Here is an 11197-nt window from a genome sequence, read left to right on the forward strand (position 1 = left end):
TGTGGTTTTAAAAAGTAAGCCCACGATGGATCTTATTCCTGTTCTAGTCACTGGCCTATTGGATGATGTATTTTTAATACTTAATTCTATTGCGTTATTTTGCTATGGATGGCACAATATTTCCGGTATATTCTGCTGTATTTAACAAAACTTTCAACCAAAAGGGAAACCGTTTAATAAAACACTGAAAACGTACAGAATTAAATAGTCGAGATTTTGATAACGAGGCTGCATTCTTGAAAGAGAAATAAATTAAATGACTGGACAGACACCGCTACCTATTTCTAAACAGGAGCTAGTCCCGACTGAGGAAATGATCCGAAGGATCCTTGATTCTGGCCAACAAAGCTATAACGTGATTATCACTTTGGGTTTATGAGTGTCTCACAAATGATGGTTAATATTATGCAATTTTTATCCATTCAGAGACGGTTCGTTATGTATCGCCTGGTTTGTTTTGCTTTATTTTGGTATATTGTATTCGTGTTTTTTTTTTTGGGGTGGGAGGAGGAGCGGAGGATTTTGTTTGCGTCGCAGTAAGATTTTGCTGATAATCCCATCCTCATTGGAATTTAATTGGCAGTCAGTTTTTTTATAGCTCCCATTTGTACTATGTTGGCGACGACTGATACCTCCTCCCATCCTCTTGAAGACCATGTGACCCCATTCAATAAAATCCTCTCACCCTCCCCATACCCTCCAGGCTCAGGCCACCCTACTTACTGCTGATGACTTTAGTGATTGAAAAACTAGTTAAAAATCATTTTCATGAGAAACGACATTCACCTTCTTGACAAAGTTTTTATTTAATTGTCATGGTGGGTACAAGACCGATAAAATAACCTGTGCATATATCTAGACGAATATTTGTGTTACTGAAAACGTCTGTTTACAAAATGTATTCATATGACGCTGATGATTTTTGCTTGGTTGCAATTCATCCAGCTAATAGCGATAGTAAATCAGTTGTACTTTAAGGGAAAAAAGAGCTTGACGAGGAAACCATTTTAGTTATCAACAACTTGAAATTTAAAGGTAAACAATAAAGCTGCACTTTATTGAGGGAAAAGCACTAAGTGGGATGCTACCTAAACATTGTGGGTACAGTGAGCTACATCGCTCTCAAAAAAACATAGACAGGTTTTTTTGGTCAGACGGGTTTTGATGGCAGGATTATTAAAATCTTCAAACATTCTTAACTCATTTGCTTACACGTTAGTTACTTAAGTGTCATTTTCTACTTTACCCTTCCTGTTAATCGAAACTTGTCCATTTTCGCTATGCTTCGGAAATTTAAAAGCCATCTAAACTATTGTCCTCAACGGACAAAGTTCAAAACATTAGTTACATTAGCACATCAACCTATGACTTTTATTATTGAGGGTATGTCTCTACAGGCAGTATTGAACTCATGCTGCAGTCTTATTGGGACAGTGTCGTTGATGATCGTACACATCGTTCCCGGTTGGAAACACCTGCAGGCACAGCCAACACATGTGGCTTCTACACTGTGAGCACTCCATGTGATTACATCCCTGATTCTTCTCAATCGGTGCCTTGCATTTGGGACATTTCTTTCTATTGCTTGGGTCCTTCATCATCCACTCCACGAGACGTCCCTCTACTTGCTTCTCTGATTTGAACATAGCACAAGTGAGCCCATCGTGCCATTGCACGTGACAAGATGTGCAGGTCTGAGCCAGACATGCATCACAGGTGAAGGATCTCCCATTAGTTGAGACGCGGTATACCATGCCACAGTTCGCCGTTGGACAGTACTTCACAATTTCAGGATTTCTTTTGACATACTCATCTAGAGCGGTCAAAGCGAGCCTCTTCCTTTCGCGGTCATTCAACAAGTTTTGCAAATCCTTCCATACAAGACGCTCTCCACACTTTTCCACGACACACTTCAACGGAAAGTCTGGAGACTTGAGTTGTTGGATAACACAGCTCTTGTCGTAAGCGTGACCACAGCAGGAAAGTCTGTATACGTCTGCTGTTGAATCCAAGTCGCATAAGCATATACCACAGGTTAACTGTGTTTGATGGTCTTGTTGCAAAGGAAACAATTCTTGGGAAAGATTTTTACAGCATTCCTCCACATAGCTGTTGATTAGTTCTTCAGCCTCATCTGAACTCTCTATCTTGAGTACGTGGTTTCTAAATTCAACATGGATCTTCTGGACACCATTAATGTCTCGTAATCCTTGAAGATTGACGCCAAACCTTTTAAACAGAGCTTTCAGCAGTCCGCGGGGCTTGTTTGGTCCTCGAAGTTGAATCTGCCAAGAGTGGCGATTGCCATTGATGGAATCATCGAGAAACTTGTTTATAGCTCGTTTTGCTGATTCTCGGTTGGCTTCGGGTCCATGAATTCTTACAGCCTGGTTCTTCCAATCTTGACTGATTACAGTTCCAGTGTCTTTCTGAATTGTTCGAAGAACGTCTTTTGCTGAGTTAGTCAAAAGAATCTCCAGGTCTTTAGAAATCTTGCAGTCAATTTTATCCCCATTGAAAATTTCGGTGAGAACAGTGGTAGCAGATATGAAGTGTTCCGTGGACTCACTTTGAATTTCTATCAAAACACGCTGATCTGTAGGCTTATTTTTGACCTTAATGATCAAATTTGCTTCAAAGGTTGATTCCAACTCGCTGATAGTTTCCATGAACTCATCTTCTATGACTTCGTAAACATTTCTGGCACATGACAACACAGTTGACAGGTTGGGATGCAAGGTTACCATACCAATGCCAGGGATGTTCATTCCATTAAGACCTCTTATAGCGGCTTCACCCTCCTCGGGGTTTGGAACGTCAGGTGGGCGTATCCCTCAAAAGATTTCGTGGAAGGTTTTCCTACGTAGACTGAGAACTCACCCTGTGCGGCAAAGCTGCTGAGACTTTCTTCTAAGAGGGTCTTCTGTACTACAAGAGTCTCATCCGCTGTTTCAAACTCTGCTATTCGGTGGATGAAAACTTTCATCACTTTTACTGAGGGAAGCTTCTCTTCGATAGCAGAAGTCACATCCTCCTCTGATGTTTCAGGGTGGAGCCTTCTCATGAATATCTGTTGATTGTGAATTTTGTCGGCTTGAAATATCACCCTTTTGGATTTAATAATCAGCGACGATATTCTTCCGAGCGTGTAAAAGAAGTCTTCGCCATGGAAGAATTGCACTGATCCTGTGCCTTTTCCTGGACGTCTGAGCCACTTAACTTTCACTTTAAACTGAGAAAAACGTAGTTGGTTACCATCGCCTGTCGAGTTACTCGGCTGTACTTTGATGTTGATATCTGAACAAGAATTGGAAGGGCTGTTCACTGCCTTTAGCGCATCCTGTGAATCCCTATAAGTCACAAAGACTCGCATCTTGCCGTTCTGCTCCCTAAGACTATGTTTCACGATGTCTCCGAAGGATCTAAGGTGGTCTAAAACAGCTGCTGAGTAGCCATCTTCTATCTTACCAACTGTGACAGTCCTGTACATGTCCAGCATCAGCAACTCTCGTATTTCACCGCCTTGTCCCCAAACCATTCTACTTCCTTGGGACTCTTCCCTCAGGGGCTCTTCTCTTTCCTCACTCCTAAGTATCTTTCTGCTTTCCTCCAAGATACTCTCTATCACTGACAGGGCTTTCGCCGTGTACCTTGGAGGAACGAAGATTTTTATTTGCCCCCTCTCTTTGTCCTCCTCTAACACAACCAAGCTGTCATCGCATGACTTCGAAACTTTGTCCTCAATTTGATCAACTTTTTTTCTTTTGTAACCTCCAAACGTCAATTTAATAAGTTCTGGACTGCATGGCAATGCCATTTCGGTTAATACAGTCGACAATAGGTTCTCTAGGTCATACTTGAGAGCTCCTGTTGAAATCATTTCCCGGAGCCACGTCTCCTCCACAGGGGTAACGTTGACGACAAAGTCACGAGACGTTTTGAGCAGTTGGTCAAAGACGATGAACTGAGGCGTTGCTCCGAGAAACTTGAGTGCTGACGATGGATGCACTTGAACACACTGGTCTGAAGACAACACTCTGTATCCTTTTTTCTCGTGGCCAGTAAACAAGCATAAGTTGGTGGCATAACAAGAAAACAAAATCTTTTGAAGTTTCACATCAGTGTTCTCGTCTTTCTGCAACGTATTCGGGATCGTTATCTCTAATTCATGCTTTAACGTCAGCTTTAGCTCTTTGATAGTCTCGTCTGTCATGCGAAGTGACTTAGCGTTTAAGCTGTTAGCAACAGCCCACTTTTTTCGTTTAGGTAAATCTTTCGGTTGCTTGAGGTATTGCCTGTACACTTCCAACAACGTCAGTAGGTCTCCACCATTCAGGCAGAAACCTACTTTTCTACTGTCAGCTGCCTGCTTCTCCTCTTCGCTTCCCATGCGGAAGAAAACGCTCCCACCCACAGTTGCAATGGCTGCCAATGCTAACGCATCCGCACCTACACCTTTGTCAATGCCTTCAAATATGACCTTTGCCAATCGTGGCTCTACCGGAACACGAGCAATTTTGCCTCCCAGCTGTGTAAGTTTTCCGTTTGTTATCGCACCAAGAGAATTCAACAACTCTAATGCAAGGGTTATTGAGTCAAAAGGTGGCGATTCTACAAAATCAAAGTCTCTGACATTTTCGATACCAAGTTCCATCAGCTTCAGCACGGCCTGACCAAGATGAACCCTTAGGATCTCTGGTTTTGATTGGTCTTCCATTGCCTCATACACCTCTTTGCTGTAGAGTCTAAAGCACTTCCCTGCTTGTGTCCTTCCTGCCCTTCCTTTTCGCTGTTCAGCAGAACTTTTGTTGATGGTTGTTACCTCTAAAGAACTTTTGTTGCGTTTTGGTTCGAACTTCATTTCCTTCACCATACCAGTGTCCACTACATACTTTATCCCAGGAATGGTGATAGAGGTTTCCGCACAGTTGGTAGCAAATACCACCTTACGTTTGTCTCCGTCTTCTTCGAACACTTTCTTTTGCTCTTCTTGACGTAGCTTTCCGTGGAGAGGAAGACAAACTAGGTCAGCATCCCGCTCAACCTTTCTTAACATTTCACAAGCACGTTCCGTTTCTGCTGGAGAAGTCAGAAACACAAGAATGTCCCCTGGATCCTCCTTGCGGTGAATTTCGCGAGCTGTTTTTACAGCCTCTTGAAGATAATTTTCAACGTTGGAAGATGGATCACCTTTCCAAATTTCAACGACGGGAAACATTCTGCCGGACACTTTCAGTACTGGACATTGGTCAAAATATGCCACGAAGAGAGCTGGATCAATGGTAGCTGAGGTTATGACCACTCGCAGCTCAGGACGTTGAATAAGGCTTTTCTTGATCATACCAAGAAGTAGGTCCGAGTAAAGACTTCGTTCATGTGCTTCGTCAATTATTATGCAAGAATACTTTGACAACTGAGGATCCTTTAGGCACTCATTGAGAAGAATGTGGTCTGTAGCGTACAAAATACCAGTCGTCTCTTTACTTGCTTGAACGTTTCCTCCTACACGGCAGCCCACTACTTTTCCAACAGTGCTCCCCATTTCTCGAGCGACGTGGAATGCTAGGCTTGTCGCAGCAACTTTACGTGGCTGGGTACAAACGATTAAACCCTTCTCAGCAAAACCAGCCTCGTACAAATACTGGGTCATCTGTGTACTTTTACCTGATCCGGTTTCTCCAAGAATAACGCAGACCTGATTTTCCGTTATGAGCTGAACAATTTTGGTTTTTTTCGCGTACATTGGTAGGGCTGCTTCGATCCTGCGACATTCTCTACCAAATGCTTCCCTTAGTTTCTTCACTGTAGGCTCAACACAGGAGGGTGGCAGCCGTCTTTGGGCGTCCAGAGTAGATCTTGTGATAAGTTCAAAACGTCGAAATTCTCGGAGCTGTGATTCAAGTTCCTCCTTCTTGTGTTCCAGGACTTCTCTCTCCGAGCATATTTTTTCAAATTCATTAAAAGGTATGTGCTTTTGCACACGAAGAGCCTTAATGTGACGACTGATTTTCTCTATCTTGACAGTATGCTGCTTTTCGATTGCTGTCATCTTTTTCTGAAGCTCTGCTAAGCACTCGACCAAAATCATATCAGTACGCGCTCCCTCCGTGAGAATAGAAACTTCAATTTTTTCTCCAGCTTCTCTGATGTTTTCTTTTAGAATCAGTTCAGCTCTTCTTCCTTGCTCATTATTCTAAAAGACAAATGTAAATTCGAGACACCCACCATCAGTTTTCTTAGTTTCCTCGTGATAAAACGTGATCTCGTCACCAAGACATTCTTTAAGGTAGAGTGTCACGACATCTTTTTTGACAGGGAGCTCTGAGGGAGGTTTGATGACCAAACGACAGGGTTGTTCAGCCAAGGATGGAGCAGCAACTTTCTTGTCTCTTTCACTTCTAAAAGGTTTTCTAGTTTTTTTAGCTTGGTTGTATTTCTTATCTCTGTATTCAAGATCCCTTCCACGCTTTGGAGTCACTGGAGTGTCACCAGAATGTTTGCCAGTGGTTTTCTTTGATTTTCCTGGAGCATCCCTTCTGTGACTTTTTTGCTGTAAAGATGGAACGTCGTCACTTCCTCGTCTAGGAAAAGAACGTGCGCCTACATCTTTACAGTCACTCTTCACTGAACTATGTCCACGAACGGATGCAGATCTGTGACGTTCCTTTCTTCGAATTTCTTGCCCACAACTAGAAGATTTCGTTTCTTCGTCCACTGTGGGGAGGTGTGATTCGTCCTCTGGTAAACCAAACGGGGATCGACTAGGCTCAGTACGATCTTCATGCATAGGGCACTTGGCTGCACCTAACTGATCTTCATCTTGGTGACAGCAATCAGAATCCAAATCGACACTAACACTGCTCCCTCCTTCTTTGTCAAATATGTTGCTACTTTCCTCTTGATGTACAGCTCCCTCTGAAGACATTTTGATAAGTCAAAATAATTTTTCTTGTAGGGAAATCACGTTGCTTTTCGCCCTCGTCAGCACGTTCACCTTTCTTTATGATCTCTCTCCTCTTTGAAAGGGAAAGATTCTGCAGTTGTGCGGTAGCTAGATTGCTGCTTTCGAACAGGTGACCTTCATTTTTAAGGACAACACCTGAAAGTTAAAAGCAAGGAAATAAAGAGCAGAGAAGGTCAAAAACACAAATGCAAATTAACATATACATGTATTTTCTTTAATAACCGTCAGTCTAATAGGGAACTGTCCAATTTCGGAAGTGGATAAAATTAGGTCACATTTTTTCACGACAATACTACATTTAAATATGGTTTTCAGTCTCCTTCGAATAGGAGTATCTCTTCTCGTCCAACAACGTACCTCTTTCACGATTCTACAGGCTGCATGAATGTTTTGACGAAATGAACCGATGTTTAACAATACTTTTCAGAATGTGTGCTGATGGATAAGGCTTTTTTTGAAAGAAATATTGAGATTCACAAGGTTATTGCAATTTTTTTTTACAATAATCTTGATGAGTATGGCAAATCTTTTAATTTTAATATTTTCAGTCTTTAAACACTGGTGAAAGCAAACCACAACTGTAACTTGCTTCCCCACCCCCCCACCCCCCCCAAAAATGGATGAATTTAATTTCAGACCAGTTCAGTACTGCATCAAAAAAATATTTGAACTGACCAAGTTCTGTATTTTGGCGATTTCAAAATGGATGTAATAAAGTGGTAATTGAACCTCATGTCAGGCAATTTTGGTCAGAACTCATACTTGTGATTTCAAATTGAACTCGTGCTGCATGCTTGTTTGAATTTGAAATCATGCATATGATTTCAGCCCAAATTGTTCTCCACTCATCTCAATTACCATTATTAATTACCTTTCTACAATTCATTCTTTAAAAACATATTTTACAGAATTGAATACATATTTACATATTTAACTAAATTTTACAGTTAATATAATCCTCTTAGTATATATCAGCAGGTGAAACTTTAATTGGACACTTATATGTACAAGCCATATTGAATACCAAATTGGTATACAAAAAGGAAATGAAGAAACAGATAACAGTATTCATTGACAACCTCTGTGTCTATCATTTTTTAATTGAATTTTTTCCTAAAATTAAGGTTTCCTCAATGCCTTATGCCAAGTTGGCTTGAAAGGTAAGAAATTGGGAAATATCATGAGAGAATATTGCCAATTATTTTTTTTCAGAGGGCATGGTAATGAATCCTGCAATCTGATTGGTTCCTTTTGCAGTCTGTATTTTCCTATCTTTGCCCACAGGCAACGGTAACGCTTTTGTGAGTTGCCATGTACATCCCTACTTTCGTTGCCATTTTTCATAAATATATCTTGTTTTTCTGGCTGGGCAGTATTTTTAAGCAAAGACATCAGTCACTTCCTCAAGCTGACAAATAGTTTATTAATCCTCTCTTTTCTCTTACTCAAATCACTTTGGTTGATAGAAAAATATTGGTTTTAGAATGAATTTGTATAAGCAATAGTGTCATTATGTTGGTTGACAAGCGTACTAAAAACTACCTACAATTAATTTTAATTGTTCACAAAAAGTACCTAGAAAGTTAAAATGTGAAGTATTTGGTTACAGTTGTACTAATCGATGGATTCCTTCATTCATTTAATATCTGAATTTTCTCAAACAATTTGTTTGTAGTGAAAGGCCAAGCAAAGTTTTAATTTCAGTTCTGCAACAAATATATGCTCTTGGTAAGTCTTTCCAAGTCTGTTCAATTTGGACATTTATACTGTAAATTGCACAACAGAAACAGAAGGAATTCAATGAGAAAAGGCTGCATTAAATCCCCTTGCATTTCATTGGAGTGTATCATTCAAATTTAGTTTTTGTGGAGGAAAGACCAGATTTATACACGCCATTGCATTATTACTTAATGAACAGAGGTAAATCTTTGTACATGAATTAATTGTTGATGAAAATGAATAATACTTTCTGTAACATCATTGACTATTTTTGAAGAAATCATTGTCATGACAGTCCTTACCAAACTAGTTTTGTTGTTTTTCAAAAGTGTACATGCACTTTTTTTTTTCTTATGCACTCTTTAATTGACAGGAGTCAAATTGTGACAGATACTTGTAAAAATAATGTTTCAAAGTTTGTTTTGAGGCCTTTTAAATCACCTTTATCGTTACGTAAATGAAAATGTTTTGGTGAGGCATCTCTCTTTAATTTGTATCACCTCTATTTTAACGACCATTTTATTGCTCAATGTTAAGGAAAAGACTAATAAGTAAACTGCCTGTACCCAGTCCAAACCTCTCAGTTATCAATGTCTAGATTCATATTCATGCAGAGATTGAAATTCACTTCGTAAGTTACAGATTTTCATTTTGTTTCCCGTTTCCCAAATTACAGTAAGCTGTTTTGGCCAGGGTACTATGAGTTGCACAATGCATTGAAACCACACAATTATGTGTAAGCAAAAAATGTATTTGAACTACTACCACATCTGCACCCAATAGCTGGTAGCACATATAAAGAGCACTTTTTGTACCTTAATTCTAATCGGTGCATTAATTATAAAATACTAAGAGATAGTAAAACAATACTGAGTGGGGCTAAACAATTTGTCGTGGGTGTTTTTTACAATTATGTACAACACTGAACACAAAAAATTAAATGCATAAATGTCAATTCAAGTAATGAGACAACGTGGTTATTGTGATGGTCCAGTACACGTTGTTATAGACATGACAAGAGTATTTACCTAGACCAAATGAAACTAAATTTTGCTTCGAGCAGTGTTAGTCTAAATTAAAGAAAACATGTTTACACCCAACCACACTTTACAAGAAACAAAAATAGATTATTTTTCATTTAACTTAGTCCTTTAAATGTGATTCAAATTTGGCTAAATAAGTAATAAGTATTTTGATAGGGAAACTGTATGGACAAAACTACGTGGACCACAAACCTTGCTCGCGTTTACCCACCTTTCAAGAGCTTAGTATTTTGGAAAAATCGATGTTTTGAAATAAAGTTTGACTTTTCATCTCTCAGTTTCCATGGTCTACCGTATCCGTCCTTCAATGGAATATCGTGCTTTTGAACACTTTCGGACAATGGGGACAAAGTCAAATAAACCTCACAAAACCACCCGTTTCTTGGCAAAGGATGATGAAACTTTTCCGGGAAAAACAAGAAGTAGAAAGCGAAGCTAGATATCTCAGCGGGTGAACCATTTCATTTTTAAGTGGAGAGGGGTGGGGAAAATAACACGCGACGGAGGAAGCTAAAATTTTTCCTTTAGATGTTTTCACTCGCAAATTGCAATTTTATTCTCCTTATGTAACTAACATCAAATAAAAGTGTCTTCACAAGGAAAGTTTGGCCTGTATCTGACTTCGTTCCGGTGTCACAGCGGATATGGGTCCTCGGGGATTTGGACCCCCGGTCAAAATCCGCTAACGGCTATGGACCCCCTTCGCACATTTGGACCCCCTATCAAACTTTCCCTTTGGCATCGTTTGTATCATATTTGACAACGAATTCTATTTGCAAGCTTTTCGTCGATGTTCTTCTTAGTCTCAACATAACATCCCTCAATGAAAGTAAAGAAAAACCAGCCACTTCGTTCCAATTCTGCCGCATTTATTAAAGCGAGTCGTACAGTATACGCAAGAATTACATGTAAATGCAAACAAACCACTGCATTCGAACTATTAAGATTGCTACAATAAATCTTTTCTTCTTCTAATGCGAATCAACATAGATACGAAACGTCATAACAATAGTGGAGACTATTGCGTCCAACCACAAAAATAACTCGATCTGATTTTCTAATTATATAATATTACACAGTTTTTGAAGAAGAACGAAGTAACTACTCCTACGACAGGTCGTTCGTATAAAGCCTATGATAAGTAAAATTTTTCTATTCTGAACAATCGGAACTCTCAGCTTATTTTCAAATGGAAATCAACATTTATGTCTACGTCTTTACAAAAGTGGAGACTATTACATCGAACTCAGTCTTATTTTCTAATTTTAACGATTAATTACTAACTGTTGAGGGAGCCAAAATAACACCTTAACAGTTACGAAGACGTCTCGAGTCTGGCGGTCTGCAGACAATGCAGAGCCACTCGCTTTCCGGGTCAGTCTTAAATCCCTTGCAGCTCATGTGTAACCATCTCTCGCGCAACTCGCATTGTTCCATGTCGTCCCAACACTTGGGCATTGAACAATAACAA

At 39.8% G+C, this 11197-nt stretch overlaps 1 pseudogene; it reads right to left on the reverse strand.

Annotated features, from left to right (window-relative positions):
• Positions 1-795: 795 nt before the first annotated feature.
• LOC131771815 (uncharacterized) lies at positions 796-10154 on the reverse strand (annotated as a pseudogene).
• Positions 10155-11197: the final 1043 nt, after the last annotated feature.

The sequence above is a fragment of the Pocillopora verrucosa genome, chromosome 3, assembly GCF_036669915.1.
Source record: "Pocillopora verrucosa isolate sample1 chromosome 3, ASM3666991v2, whole genome shotgun sequence".
In the NCBI taxonomy this organism is placed as follows: Eukaryota; Metazoa; Cnidaria; class Anthozoa; order Scleractinia; family Pocilloporidae; genus Pocillopora; species Pocillopora verrucosa.